This window comes from Agelaius tricolor, unplaced genomic scaffold (assembly GCF_023055355.1).
Source record: "Agelaius tricolor isolate 1412-34295 unplaced genomic scaffold, bAgeTri1.0.p SCAF_5, whole genome shotgun sequence".
Taxonomy (NCBI): Eukaryota; Metazoa; Chordata; class Aves; order Passeriformes; family Icteridae; genus Agelaius; species Agelaius tricolor.
The window spans coordinates 38,789,022-38,804,285 of NW_027269265.1; the positions used below are offsets into that span (position 1 = coordinate 38,789,022).

Genomic DNA, 15,264 nt, shown 5'->3' on the forward strand with positions numbered 1-15,264 from the left:
CAGCAAAGTTGCTTTTGGCTTTTTTACACTGTGACTTTGTCTTGATTAGGAAAAATGTTCATTTAGATCAGTCTGGCTGACCCGATTAGCAAAGCCTGCTCAAAATGCAGTTAGCATTTTTCCTAGAATACATGCAAAACATAATGCTTTCAGCTGAGCAAATTGTGCCAGGAGTTCCCCTGCAACAGGAATGTCAGGGCTCCCTTGGGTGAAACCTGGCAGCTAAGGCTGGGGCCTGACATCAGCTGTGTTACACAAGAGGGAACTGGATGCTACATTGGTTGTGGACATTCCTATTGGATTGTCAGCATTCCTCCTGCAGGTGAGCTTTGTTAGATCAAAGCTCAAACAACATCCTCCATGCTGGCTCCCCACCACAGTGTCATGAGGTCACTGTCATCTCTTTCAATGGCATGGCACATCCAGGGGGAGCATTGCAGCTCAAGAATAATCTAGCTCTGCTGTTCAAGGCTCAGGGGCTCTACCATGAGAACCTGCTCTGGCTCTGCAATATTTGCAGCCCTCTCACTACTTGGAGGAGAGCTTTCCCCTCTAGAAGGGGAAAAAGGTAGAGGGAGACCAGGATGAAGAAGAGGACTCAGTTCCAGAGCCTCGGGAGGCAATTGCTCCATGTCAGAGCAGCTTGATGTTAAATGAGTCTGCTAAATTCATGACAGTTGAAGGAAGGAGCTGGGCAGGTGCTTTTGGCTAAGTTCACTGCTGTCCCGGGGGGGAGGGACTGCAAGCCAGGCAGCTCAGAGAGGAGGAAACCAGCTCTGACATTTGTAAAGACTGTTGATGGAAGGTTTCTTTCAAAGACTTTTCAGTCTCTCAATCTGAGAGCTCTTTGCCCAAGGAGTGCTGGAAATGTGGCTCTTCTTTCCAAGCAAATGTGGCAGACTCTCACAGTTGATGAGGTGCTGTTGAGCCACAAATACTGAATTACCAATTGAATGATATTGGGTTTGTTTTTGTTGTGTTTTTCTATCCTTATGGACAGCGCTGCAGTGAGGTTGTTGGGAATGGGAGAACTGTATTTTAGTCCTGGCTCTGTCAGTTTCTTAGTGTGTGATCTTCAGGGTGTCACTTGCAGTGAGGCAGCTTTTGATCACTATAAAAAAAGTGGACATCCTTATTCTTACTGAAAAGGAGCATTGTCAACAATGGGTGAAGCAGATTAACAAAAATTAAGACTGGAGTGGGGTTTTGCTAGTAAGTATCTGCCAGGAAAGATCCATAGGAGCTATTACTTTGCTTCCTTAGTTGGACTCTTTTTCAATGACTTTGCAGCTATACATGATTTGCCACATTTTCAGTTTGGCTGATCCATTCTCCACTGATATCCCAGCTATCCTTCACCCCTCTCCTGTTCCTTATCCCTGTGGACTGCACGTGTCTCTATCTGACCTCAGATACTTCAAGCTAATCCAGAGTAATCTTTCTGTGTCAGTATGAATGACTGCATTGGTCAGCATCAGGATTTAAACTAAAGTACTTTTGGCCCATGCTGTTACTGGCCTGACCATTCTGGGCCTTACTGAAAACCAAACAATTTGTGCTTTATAAATCCAGTGAATGGGCTATACTCATACCTCATCCTCCACTGTACAACCAGATCCTGGCTCAGGCACAAAACTTAGGTTCTCTGTCAGTTTGGTGCAACTTGCTGAGAGCACCCTGTCTTATTTTTGCCCCAAGCTGCTGCTTGGGGCAAAAACTCAGTGCTGGGCCGAGTTCTCAGGCTCCCAAACTATTTCTCTGCTGGTTTGTAAATGAGAAGGAGGTAACAAGCTCCTTCTCATAAAATACCAGAATGTCATGGCTTTGTCAGTCCCTAGCATGATATTTCAAGACCCATGTCAGTCCCTCCTGCTGCTCAGCACATGTTTTTGCACTTTTCCTTTCTCTGGAAGTGCCTTTTCTTCACAGTAACTCTGTCCGGCCTGTTGTAAAGTTAGGATCACCATCATCCATTGGGAAGAGTGATGCAGAGGTTGCTTTTCCATCCTCTGATCCTTCTCCGGCTCTTCAGGTTTTGTCAAATATAGTTGGCAGCTGTTCAGCAGCTGGATTAGCAGTAATTAATGAGCAAATGGCCTGCAGCACTTTTTCAGACCTGGCAAAGCACATACCTTTCACTTTTTTCTTACACAGTTTTCAGCTCTTTTTTATCATGCTGGGAAAGAGCAGAGTAGCAGCAGATGCTGCTCTGGTCAATACTGGGGAGTGAACAGAGGCTGCTGTGCTTTTCTTTGCTGCTAATCAGTACCAGGGTGATAGGTAGGGGCTGCTAGCTAGGACAGCAAAACTGTTTTCTCCCTCCCATTGTAGCTGCAGCCACAGTGAGCAGTCAGTGGCAGCTGTAAGCAGCTGGGATGAGCTGCAGCAGAGCAGGAGTAATGCTGATTTCTTAATTTTCCTGCATGCTTCAGGCTCCAGGCAAACAGCCCTTAGAACCTCCTCCTTTGTGACCTGGAGGTGAAGTCCCAGGTGAGGTGAAGGCATACATTACTGTGTCAAGTCCAGGAGCCACACAGTGTGGTGAGGTCACCCAGCACCTTTGATACCTACAAGTGCCAGAGACCCCTGTCCAGAACAGTTGCCCATCCACTGGTCTCAGATGCCCTTCTGATATTTGATGAAATCGAATTACACAGAGTTGTCAGAGGATTTATTTACTTATTCTGGGAAAGAGTGAAGAACGCCAGAAGGGATGGAAAATAGGGAAAGAAAGAGGGACGAAAAAGCAAAGATGAGAGAGGTAGCTATGTAGTTAGCATTCCTGAGCCATCTGGACCTGTTGGCATGGCCCCATCTGGATGGGCTCACGTGTTCATCCACAGCATGATGTAATCTTCATTGTCCAGCATTTGATTTTTCTCCTTGTGCTGGATGGCCTCATATCTAGTGCAAGTCTGGAGCGGGCATTTTGATTTCCTGTTGCTATTTGTGGACTTTTCCTGGCCAATCCTCAAGCTCAGCTCAGGCGGTTTGCATTCCTCAAGCAGAAGCAGCAATGCCACCCTGCCAGCAGGAGCAGAGGCCAGCTGCAGCCAGCCTGCCAGCCCGGGAGAGGCAGCCCTGCACGTGGAACCAGCTGTGCTTTGCACCATGCTGCAGCTGGAGAGAGAGTGACACCTCTGCCTGGTGCTTGGACCACGGCGGCCTGAGCTCTGGAGTTAGCTCAGCTTCAACACCAGCACAGAGAGGGACCCCTGTTCCCAGATGCTCCCGGGCTTTCCTGCCCTGCTGGATCTTGCAGCAGAACAGGAGCAAGGAGAGTTTTACTTGACTCAAGACCTATTCCTCCCTTCAGTAGATGTGAGTAAAAAGCAACTGATTATCTCAGTCCCTCTTCTTTACAAATACCTGCACCAGGGAACACCAAGGCTTTTGACTGCTCTGTGAAGCAGGTGGGCTTCCCAGCACATAGGAAGGAAGGCTGGAAAGGGTCCGGTCTGACATTGCCAAGTACCTGCTCTTGATAGTGGAAGGCCTGTCATCCCTCCATCACTCAGTGCCATTTGCAGGAGGCAGTGCTGTCCACTCAGACGGATTCACTCAAGTTGCCACCATGTTCTGTGGGAGACTGCCATGCCTCACCAAGACCAGCCATCTCTTTTTTTCTTGTATACTTCCTAGCACAGGAAATGAAGAAGATTTGTATGTCTGCCTCCATAAAAGCACACTTTGAAGGTCTGTAAGTCATAGAAGCCACACAGGAACAAAACAGCCTTCTTCACTACCTAAACTCAATGGTGGAGGGACAAATAGTCAAGCCATAGACTGCCATCCCCTCCTGCTTTTAGAATCAGAGCAATTCCCACCCTCCTCCATGGTTGGGGAAGTCTGAGACTCTCAGAGGAAGAAGATGGGATTTCTCTATCATGTACCACTGCTGCAGGCAAACCTCAGACCCAGCAATACAAGGGCCTGCTTCAGATTATGCCATTCTCCACTCTGACTCAAGATGTGGGTAGCTGTGTGGTGATACATTAAGCAACAGTTTGACCTGAGCATCCAGTACTCCCTCCCTTACAATGCCTCATCCTGCCCACATGCCTCCCTTAGCTTTGTTTCCTCCAGGGGCTTGGGAATGGGAAAAATGAGTGCAGTGACCCCCCAGGGAATGAAATTTTTTCAGTGGAGAATCCTACTGCCTGGTTCAGAAGTCATCCTGTTTGCATGTGAAGAGAGCAGGGCTTTCATAATAACCCAGGGACAGCCTGTCCACCAGGGATGGACTCCCTGGAGCCACAGAGCTGAGCTTTTCCACACAGCTCAGCTCTGTTGAGTGAGAGAGTAGCTCTGGAAAATGATTGCCTCTTTTTAAACCAATTGGCAAAACTCTTGCATCTCTCCTGGGAACAGGCCAGGGATTCTGAGTCACTGCTTGAGTGGGTTGTGGCCAAGGTAGTCGTACCCAAGATATTAAGTGAGAGAGGAGAGATCCACCCAGGAGTGCCAGCAGAAAGAGGAATAGTTATGACCATAATGAATAATAATATAATGATGAAAAGATTCAGAAATGCACTGCCCACTCCAAAAATAAAGTTTGAGGACAACTCAAATGTTGTAAAGAAAAGAGAGGAAAGAGTCGAGAAAGACCGCCAAAGCCTGCATGTCAGCTGCAATGCAAGGAGTCCCGTCCAGCTGGCCTGGGTTCAAAGAGCTCCTATTGTCCAACAGCATTTCCAAGACACCATTCAAAACTTTCAGAAAATAAACCCAAGATGCAGGGTGAGATTTATCACACAATAAAGGCAAGCCAGATGTGTGCACCCTTTCGGAGAGAGACAGGAGGAAGATGAAGGAGGAGTGAAGCGGGGGGGTATCAAGCAGCAGAGGCATGAGGGAAGAGGTTGGCATGAAAGGCCAGATGCTGTGAGGATCCAGGCAGGAGCAGGGGACTGGATCTTTGCTGGGACACATATTGGGCACTTGTGAAAGGTTTCCTGTTTATCAAGAATGCTATACTTGGGAAAATTCACCTAGCATCAAGGTTAAGGAACAAAGAGGGAAGATCTCACTGATGCTTTTTTTTCTTTTGTTGCACATAAAACCATGATGGATACTGAAAGGTTGCTTCTTGTGCTGAATTGTATATCTGCAAAATAAGGCCCTGTCTGAAAGAATGTCCAGAAGCCAAATCACTGTAGATTTTGTCTTGATTTTCTGAGGCTCACACAGTCTTCATTATTGCTTTGCAGCACTGGCCACCATGGCAGGGATGTAACTTCTTCTGCCACAGGAATCACTCACTTCCACCTGTGATTAAATTATGTTAAAATCTACTTAACATAATCAAATAATAATAAAAGCAATTAATTACACAGAAAGATAATTTAATCTTTGAATATGCTGGTAACATGGAGTTACATGTCTACAACCTGCCATCACTACATAACTCCTCAAGTTCTCCCTGCCTCCAGAACAACCTGGCAAGGTGGCCATGCCATACCACACACCACAGATGAAAGGTGACTTGGAATTATTTGTTCTCAGGAAAATCTATGGTAGTAAGGACTTGTTCATCTAAGAATAAAAAGCCTGAGGAACCATTTTGGAGGCTTAAGCTAGAGAATCCCTCTTTGCAGTGACTCATTTGTTTGGTAACTGTATTTCTCTTCTACAAGTTATTGTTTTTTTATGTTGTGTTTTGGGGTTTTTTTGTTTTTGGTGGGGGTTTTGGTGGGTCTTTTTGGGTTTTTTTTGGTTTTGTTTTTTGTTTTTTTGGGTTTTTTTTTGAAAGGTCTGGATGTATCTGGAGCCATTAAACTGAGCTCAGTTGCAGATGATGAATTTGAAGCAGGACACACTCAGCTCTGTAAGGAGTCATACCAGCATGGTTCCTCAAAGCCCTAAAACCCATGAGGCTATCCATCATTTCCCTTGTCCAGGGATGTCCAGAAAATGGATTCCCAAATCCACCAGCTTCTGCAGAGACCATTCCAATGCTGCAGTGCAGATGTCTGCTTGATCTCAGATGCAGGAGCTTTCACAGCAGGAGTTCAGGGCATAATAGGTTTCCTGGCTTTAAATGAACATGGGATCTTTTCTTCTTAGAAGCTTCTAACGTTACTTGAGTACATGATACCATGTATCTCCATATTTCAACTTCTTTTCACCAGCTACAGGGTCCTTGGCCGCTGGGCCTTGTTGTGGAGATGTCCAGCTTGAGGAAGGGATAGCTGGAGAGCCAGGTGTTGAGAAGGGGTTTTAATTGGCTTCCTTTTATCCTTCAGCTATGACGTTCATCCCATGGTTGAAGTGACTGCCTGATCTCTGACCAGTCAGATATGTATCCTTATCTTTGGAAATGCAGGGCTTTTACCCTTGGTTTACCAGCATCACATCTTCATTCTACCCCAGGATGGAGTTAATTCAGGTTACCCCGGTAGTGACAAATGGTCTGAGAGGCCTTACTGCTCTTTGTGGCCTAGGAAGGATTTCCCTACTCTCCAGAGACTCTGGTTTTTGCAGCTCCGCTGCTGAGGTGAAAATGGTACCCTCAGCATTGGAGCTGAAGATTAATTTCCTATCTGCTGCTTAGGGCACAGATTTTCCACTGAGATGTTGGCAGAAGGTCAGAAATCTGCATTCCAGGTTGAATTGCTTTGAAAACTGTCCTGGTGCAGAACCCTGTTCAGTCTGCTTCTTGCAAAACCAAACTTTTGCCCAGCTTGGCCACTGAAGAGAGTCCCAGCTCTTGCTCTCTCAAGATTTTATGTGAAAATCCTTCACATCCTTGAGTCACAAATCAGCTGGCCCAGACTTCGTTGCTCTGTTAAGTGCCCTTTACAAAGGCCCAAGGAATGAAAGCCACCAGTAATGTTTGGTATTAGCTGCATGCCTCAGCTTTTGGACATGAACAGAGTACAGCTCTTCCTCTTTCAAGGCCTGCTTTTCTTTATGGGTCTCCAGGGACCTGCCAGGGGACAAAATGTGAATTATCTCTGATTTTGGTCTCTGAGCTAAAGAGAAACAGTTTCAATGAGACAAATGAAGATGATTGTAAAGATAATTTAGACCTTTCCTCCTCCTCCTCCTCTGGTTATCTCCCAGAGCAGATTTCCTCTATCTATCAGTGTGTCTTTCTTGATGCTTTCTTGCAAGATGCAGAAAAAAAGGCCCATAATGGCATGGGGCTTACAAGCTGTGTAAGAGCAGAGATCTGCCAACTCTGGCAGCTTCAACTCCTTACTGGCCAGGGCCAGAAGCTTCCAAAAAAGATAGAAGAATTGGTGGAGTGGCATTTATTCCAATTTATTTTGGTTATTGAATAAACATTCCCATCCCACTGACTGGTGAATGGCTTGAGCAGCAGCACCTCTCTAATTTATTTTAATTGTATTGAACTTTCATCTCTATTGCATTTCATGTCTTTTGGTGATAATGTGAAATGGTTTCACATCAGCATGGCAGTATAGTCACACAAGTCACACAGAATAAACCATTATTTCCTTTCACTTGCCCTGCCCGCTGTCATACTGTGCATCCCTCACCATTAAGCAGAATTTTTCTCTAAATTACCCAGGCAGACATGCCACACACAATTAAATCCATGTAGGGTTTTCCAGGGTAGATTCACCTCTGGATTTGCAGGACTGGGCTGGGGATGCATCCCTGGGGTGTGCAAACATGGCTATGGACACCCAGTTGTGTTCTGGCTGCTGTGCCTCTGTGGGGAAGGAGGAAGGGTAGATGCACTCTGCAAGGGCACACCTGGGTCAGGGTGGATCAGGCTAACATAGCAGATAGGGCCTTCCCAAAAATGATGGATTATATTTTCACACATTAGGACACAAAGTTCACATGAGGTCCCACCACCAGATGCTACAGCAGCTGAAAGCCCCATCATGGTGTGGAGTTAGGGTGTCAGTGGGAGCCTGATGCAGACGCAGCTGAGGCTGCCGTGTTCACAAACAGGCAAAGCACTAATTCAGCCAAGACAGCAGAGATCTGGGGACAGAGATGACAACACAGCTTCTCTCTCTAAGGGCTACTGCTCGTGTGAAGTCTCTGCCTGGAGACTGACCTTGGCTTGGGAAGGAGTGAAGAAGAGGAAGAGATCCCTGCCAGCTTGCCCAGGGATACCTGCATTCCCATGGAGAACAGCGCCTACACATCTCTGTTTGAACACAACCCAGTTGCCACCACAATGGCTTGGAAATAAGGGTTGCTTTGTTTTGTAGCAAGCAAGTTTTGTCTTCAGTTCTCCAAGCTCAAAAAAAGCCTAGCAGAACAAGCTTTTTATTTACCTTTCACAAACTCCTAGAAATTTGCCCCAAATCTTCTGCCAGATGAGGGTTAAGAGCAGCTGATCCAAACGTTTCATCCTGAGAGAGTTGCGTCCAGTTCTGCATATGGTTTAAGTCCTGCTCTAATTTTTTTTTATCAGAGTCAGCTGCAAGGCAGTTGTAAGCCAAAGGAAATTTGGGACATTCATTGCATATGTAGCATACACACAGCAAAAGCATGCTTAAAAGCAGAGGCATTCCTTTTTATCCTTCAGGGTGCCACTGCTGGGAGGAGAGGTGCTCCTATCTCTCCAGATTCAGCTAGTCACATGCCATAGGCAGACCATGTACTGTAGCTGCTTTCCACCCCAGGCCAGCAGAGCCTGATTTTCCCAAGGAGAGGCAGCTATTTCCCCTCTCCTCCCTAGCACATGCGTATCTGCTCTGAAGCTGGCACCCACCTACCAGGTGGTAGGAGAGCATACAAATGGCCACACCGCTGTGGCCACGCTGCAATGCCACTTGTCTTGTGAATCACCTCAGCCTGGGTTCTGTACTGCCCGTGGTGTTGTGTACCAGCTGCTAATCCCAGCTGAACACACTGGTGCCAGGTATGGAGACACCAGTGTCAATGACTTTAGCAGCACTCAAACCCCTCCGTTGGGGCCACTGGGAAACCCAACCCTAGTCACAGGCTAGCAGATTTCAATTTTCCACATACCTCTTACTCCCTTTTCATTCTTTCAGGGGCAGAAGCATTTAAGTTAAAGACTTAAGTCGCCCTCTTCCCCTGCGCCTGGTGCCTCCCAAGATTCTCCCCAATGAACTGCAGGCGTGTGAACTCTGAGCTGGTATTACACTTCTGCAGTCTCGGCCACGAAACTTCCATGCGGTCTGTGTCGTGCACGTTTTTTAGCAACATCACCGGCTCCGTCAGCTTTGTCGCCCCTGCCTGGGTTGCAGGGCAGGAGGGCGTGACACCACGAAGCCTTCCTGCCTGCCAGGGAGGTTTCGGCTCGCCGCGGGAGCCGCGTGTGCCGGAGGGGCTGCGGCGATGTGCCGGCCTAAGCGGGGCCGGCCCGCGCCGCTCCGTCCTAACCCTGCACTCCTCCCGCGCGCCGCGCCGCTGCCAGCCGCCTCCCATTGGCCGCCTCCCGGCGCCGCCGGCCAATGGGCGGCCGCGGCTGCGGGCCGTTGGAAGCGCGCCGCGGCGACCGTTAAACCGCCGCCGCCGTGCCCGCGCGGCCGGGCTGCCCTGAGGGGCTGCGGCTCCTCGGCCGCGGCTGCCCCGCCGCTGCTGCGCCCGGCTGGGCGCCGCGCCCGCCACCGCCCTCCCCCGGCCGTGCCTTGAGCTGCCGACGGTCCCTCCTAGCTCCTGTGGCGCCTAGCGCTGGAAATTGTAAATCCAGGCCCTTGGCACGGATGCGCGGTGGAAGGAGGTTTCCACAGCGAGTTGTGCCTGTGCCTTGCAGGGACAAGAGCAGGCTCCGGGGAGAGCTTATCACTCTCTACAAGTACCTGAAAGGAGGTTGTAGGCAACTGGGGGTCTGCCCCTTCACCCAGGCAATTATGAGAGGATGAGAGGATATAGTCTTAAACTGCAGGTTTAGGTTGAACATTAGCAAGAATTTATTCTGAAAAGGGTCATTGGACATTGGAATGGACTGCCCAGAGAGGAGGTAGAGTCACCATCCCTGGAGGTGTTTAAGGAAGGACTGGCTGTGGCATTTGGTGCCATGTTCCAGTTGACATGGTGTTCAGTCATAGCTTAGATTCAGTGATCTCAGAGGTCTTTTCCCACCTAAGTCGTTCTGTGATTCTACGATTCTACAGACAGCAGCAAATTCTGGGTCTAGTTCCAGATCAGGTTCAGTCGAACCCTGCCACCCTGGGGTGTCTGGTGTGTTTGGTCCACCCTACATGCCAAGGTTGTGATGCTGAAAGTAGTCACAGGTGATTTGGGCATTGATGCAGTCCCTGGGACAGATGGGGTGCTGCTGCTCAGGATGCGGTCCTGCTGCTGGAGGGGAATGACAGTGGCGTTCACAGGCAGCTTGGCCTTTGGTGCTTTGGCCATGCCACACAGAGAAGCAGCAACAGCAAGGGGGTAGCAGGTCAGTGGCAAGCTGCTCAGGCACACCAGGGGCCTGGGTGGACCAGGCATGGATCTGCAGGGACCTGTGATATGTGAGGTACAAGAGCAATATGGGTTCAGGATAGAGAAGCAGCAGAGTGGTGGCATCCAAGGGGTGGTTGGATGGTCACTTGTGCCCCTTGGGGTGCACATGCACTGTCTGGCTGTGTGGAGAAGTGTGTATAGCATTTGTCCATCCTGTCTGAATCTTATTAACACAGTTGAGAACTTCACTTTCATAAGGTCTAAAATTCTCTGCATTTTAAAGAGAGCAGAAGGACTGTCTGGAGTGTATGGGCTCTTCTTTCCTGGAATGTAAAGAAAACCTCGGCTGTGCAGCTGGAGTGCAGGGGGCTTCATTCCTTAGTGAAAGCAGAGAAGGGAAATGCAGATGTCACAGCTGGGACAGGAGATTTATCTTGGCAAGCAAAGAGGAAAAAATTTTCAAAAGAAAAGAGAAAACTCAGAAGAATCCCCTCCCCATTTTCACTGCTTGCCAACACGAGCAGAACCTCCAACCTGCAAAGGCCTTTCGTCTCCTGGGCCTGGGCTGCCGCCCAGCTGGAATTAGCCCCTCGCTGCTTTCTCTTTGGAGCGAGACCGTTGTGGTGGGTTGAGAGAGGCTGTGAGAACCAGCCTGATCCTGAAGGAAGACTGTGTCCAAACAACTCAGCTGGAGGTGGGAAGGGGAAAGTCACAGTCAAAGAATGGAAGCATGAAAGGGAAAAGGAGGGACAGATGCAGCCAGGATGAGTCCAGAGAAGTGGATCCAAAGGGAGGAGGTCATCACCTCCTCAGCCATGCATGGTGCCACTGGGCTACAAGAGTGCTACCTTAAGGCTTCCCATGTGCAGCTGGGCAGGAGAGAAGGCTTTGTGCCTCAGTCTCTCCTTGGGGCCTCCAGAGTTCTAACACCATCTCTGGGTGGGGGTATATGTAGAGCTTGCATTTGGATGTCTGGATGCCTTGCATTAGCTCCCAAGATAACTGTTGTACAACAGGAAAGGGTGTTTGAATGAGAAGTGCACGCACGCACATACAGTGTGCTATTTAGACAACCCTAAGCATGAGGTCAGGATGAAAACATGTGGTGGAAATATGTTTGGAAGAGTTGGTGCCTGTGTCGATCACCAGGAGTGGGAGGGAACAGAAGCCAGGAGCTGACAGATTCTCACTCTCTCCCCATGCCTGAGGTGGCCTCAGCCTGAGCAGATTCTACTGTGGCACCAGGGTAAGGCTCTCTGTAGGGCCTAGCGATGCAATGCTTGTTGTCTCCCCATACCTGTACACACTGGCTCATCCTCTTTGGGCGCTGCCTCCCTGTCCTCCGAGAGTTTGTGGGGGACAGGCAGCCAGAAATCAGGCTTGGATCAGGAAATTCAGCACATCCTCGCCATTGCATTTCTGTCCCTTGGCTGCCCCCTCCCTGACCGCTCACTGGTAATACAGCTTTGGAAACACATCTCGTGCTATTTCTTGGCTTTGGAGCATACTTAGAAGAAGAAGGAAAGAGAGTGTGAAAGGGAGGGGAAGATAACAGGAGCGAATAATGCAAAATGAGACTGTGCTGTGAGCTTTGTATCCCATCTGGAAACTGTTTTCCCTCAGTACACTGCACACCCACTCCCTCTAGGCCAGGATGGTAAGAGTCGAGTTTCCCAGTTGACTGGTCCCCCTTGCTAAAGCCAGACCCATCTGCATGAAAGCTACTTGAAATATCTGAAAGGAGAATCTCAACAGTTGTTGAGCCCTTCATTGTCACAATTAGAAACTCTTGGCCATTCTTCTGAGGAGCAGGAGCTGGCTGATCTCAGCCTGGTTGGAAGGCACTCTCAAGCAGCTTTGGTCTTGAAGAAGCTGTGAGAGGACAAGGCTGCTATGCTTGTGAATCTCTGTACCATCCCACCTTCATTCACACCCAAGTTCCGTGGACTCTTTCTTGGACCTTCCCTGGTCCACTGAGACCTTCACTGCCATTGTGTTGGCAAAAGTCTCCCCAAAGCCCAGCCTAGTCTTGTCATTTTGTGGCAGCACATGAAGACCTTTAGCTGTGCTGGCCCCAGCCTGGGTGGGAACGGAGGGCTGGTGACCACACAGCACCTTCCATTCCCGCAAGGATAAAGCTGCTATCCATTTGGTCAGGTGATAAACCTGCTTCCCTTCATTGCTCAGAAGCTTGGAGCATTGACCCTGCCATGTGCTGCTGTGATGTACACAGCCCTGAGTCACCACCTCCTAGTTCCCTGAACCCTCTCTCGCACATGCAAAGGAGAAGTATAGCTGAAGCTTTCTCTGAGTTTTGCCAGATAAGTGCAGCTCCCAGAATTAGGCTGGGTGGGACAAAATTTGCATATTCTGCGTTAACAGGCTCAATCTAAACTAATTAGTAGTGGTTTTGATGCCATCTATCCAAAATAAACTCTGGGTTGCTCCTCACTGTGTCCATCACAGTTGGATCTTGACAAGAGGACACTCTTTCTTCTTACCATGTGGTTGCATGCACAGCTGTCTTATACAAATTAGAAGTCTAAAATTAACAATACCTGTTGACTTCAGAAGAGAACAGTCAACCCAAGAGCCCCAGTAGTCTTCCTGGGATGTGGTGACAGCTTCCTGCTGGTCCCATAGTTTCCATTATGGGTATAGCCAGCTACAAACCCATGTTATTATTTTTGTTTGCTTTACTCTTCCCTCTGCTGCTTTCCTCTGCCTCTTGCCACCTTCTTTGAGTAAAACAACAATCTCCAGCTTTGTGTCAGCTCTAGGTACTCTCCCTCCTTGAGGGTTTTGTATCCTTGGTGCCCCCTTTGATAATAACTATAGTTATGGCCAATCTCATGGGCTAGCTCCCTTCTCTCCATCAATTGTGTTTGGAGATGTTGGACTGGTATATGTGTGAGTGGTGAGAGCTGAAATAGGCTGCTTTGATGAGAAGGCTTTGCCAGTATTTAGGAGGATAAGACCCAGAAGCCCAGAGGGGGGTAGATTCCACAACATTTCTGGATTCCCAGGGAGGGGTGCAAGTTTCATTCTCTGCTCATCACCCATGTTTTTCCTGTACTGTGCAGTAGGCCTCTGTCTCTTAGGAGAGAATGGTCTCTTGGGGACCTGAACTCCTGCACCTCTGGGAGAACAGTGTTGCCTTCATCCTCATTTCCAAACAGTGAGGTCTTCCAGCAGCAAGTCTGCTGTGCGGTATCTAAAATAATGAGAAACCTTAAATTACTCTTGCCAATGTTGGTGCCTGTGTTAAGGCTCTGATACTCAGTCCCTTGCACTCATTACTCATCTCTCACCCCTCAGCAGCTGCTGGGGTGATTTTTTTTGGTTTCGGAATAGAGCCAGAGATGCATGTCCGCCTCTTCCCTCTAGGTCAGTTTGTCCAACAATAGAGAGATTGTTGACTGACCAAGGGATCATTGTTCTAAATGTGGGTGGGATGCCGCTAAAAGATAATCTGTGTAACTACTGCACGGATGCATTTTCTTGACTCTCTTCAATCTCACCTCTGCCTTTGTTAATGCACAGTTGTGAAAGAAAGTGGAAGCACGTGGCAGTGTCACAGACAGCTCTCCCCACAGCTGTCCATCTAGCTCTGCTTCTCTTCCACGGCTACACAGTGGTTCTGGTTTTCAGAGTTACAACATGAAATATGATTTGAGCCCAGCTCTGCTGTGTTGTGGTGCATTAGCAGCCAGCACTCTGAATCCCTTCACTTTTCTGTGGTTCTCACCCTTACCATAAGGCTATCGTGTTCACATCCTGTGTTTGCTTGTGTTGTTTAGAGAACACAAGACAAAGAACAGCTGTTACATGAGCAAGCACTCTCTGGGGTTAATGCTCAGGACTCCAAACTCTTTATCTTTCTATGCTGTAGGATAGGACAAAACCTGGTTTTCCAGTGCATTTTAGATAACTATCTAACCCAGTTCCATCTGCTGACTCAGCTCTCTCTGAAGTTACACTCCCCACAGATGGTAGGTGTTTTCTGTTATTTGATTCAAGTGCAAAAATGCTCCTAGGCAACTTAGAAATGGCTGGGTGGATTTTACCAAACTACCCCGCCAACTCTGCTTCTGCTGTGGGAACAAGTGGAGAAAACTTTAGCCCAGACATTGCAGGGAGGGCCTCAACACTAGGATTTAGCATGAGTGTGCCTTCTCCACCCTACTTGCACATGCAGTGTCTGGTCTCCAGGGAAGCCTTGGATGGTCATGTGTTGGGCTGTCACTCCAGGCAGTCAGAGGACAGGTGGGAAGGAAGTGAATGGAGAGAAATCTCATGTCAGGCAGAATGCAGGTGGCAGGGACTCCACCCCCACTTCCTGCATGCTGTGTAAGCATCTGAGGTTTTAAATGGAGCAGCTGAAGGATGATGTTGGAGGGTGAAAGGCACTGACATGTTGGAGATTGCTGCCCCTTACCATCTCCCTCCCCCATTTGGTGGGAAGTGTGGGTCTGTTCATCTAGAGCCTGCTTCACTCCCCAGCCTCACCCCAAAGCTCTGCCAGCCAGTGGAATGTTGACAGAGTGGTACTGTGCTCAGGTAAAACAAATATACCTTCCAGTACGAGCAGGAACCTACAGGCTCCAGCATCCGGGGTCCTCTGGCCACCTCCTGCCTCAGTCCTAGCACTGGGGAAAGAAAGGACTGCACACACCCCATGCTTCTCTAGAAGTCAGGCTCTCTTCTGAGCTGAGCTCTCACCCTGGAATTCATTGGCATTCATGTCTCCACTCCAGGACCTACATCTCTCCCACTCTCATTCATACCCTGTGGCTCTTGGTATTTCAGTATACTGCTTTCAATGCCTTTCTGCCCACCAAGATGCTTTTCCAGGCAGGGGGTGGGGGAACAGACCCAGTCTGACTCTGCTGAGCTCTCTCCAGT

At 48.7% G+C, this 15,264-nt stretch overlaps 1 protein-coding gene across 5 annotated transcripts in view; it reads left to right on the top strand.

Moving 5' to 3' along the window:
* CREB3L1 (cAMP responsive element binding protein 3 like 1) overlaps positions 1-15,264 on the top strand; it is a 63,650-nt gene that overhangs the window by 25,982 nt on the left and 22,404 nt on the right. The gene's annotated exons all lie outside the window — the stretch shown is intronic.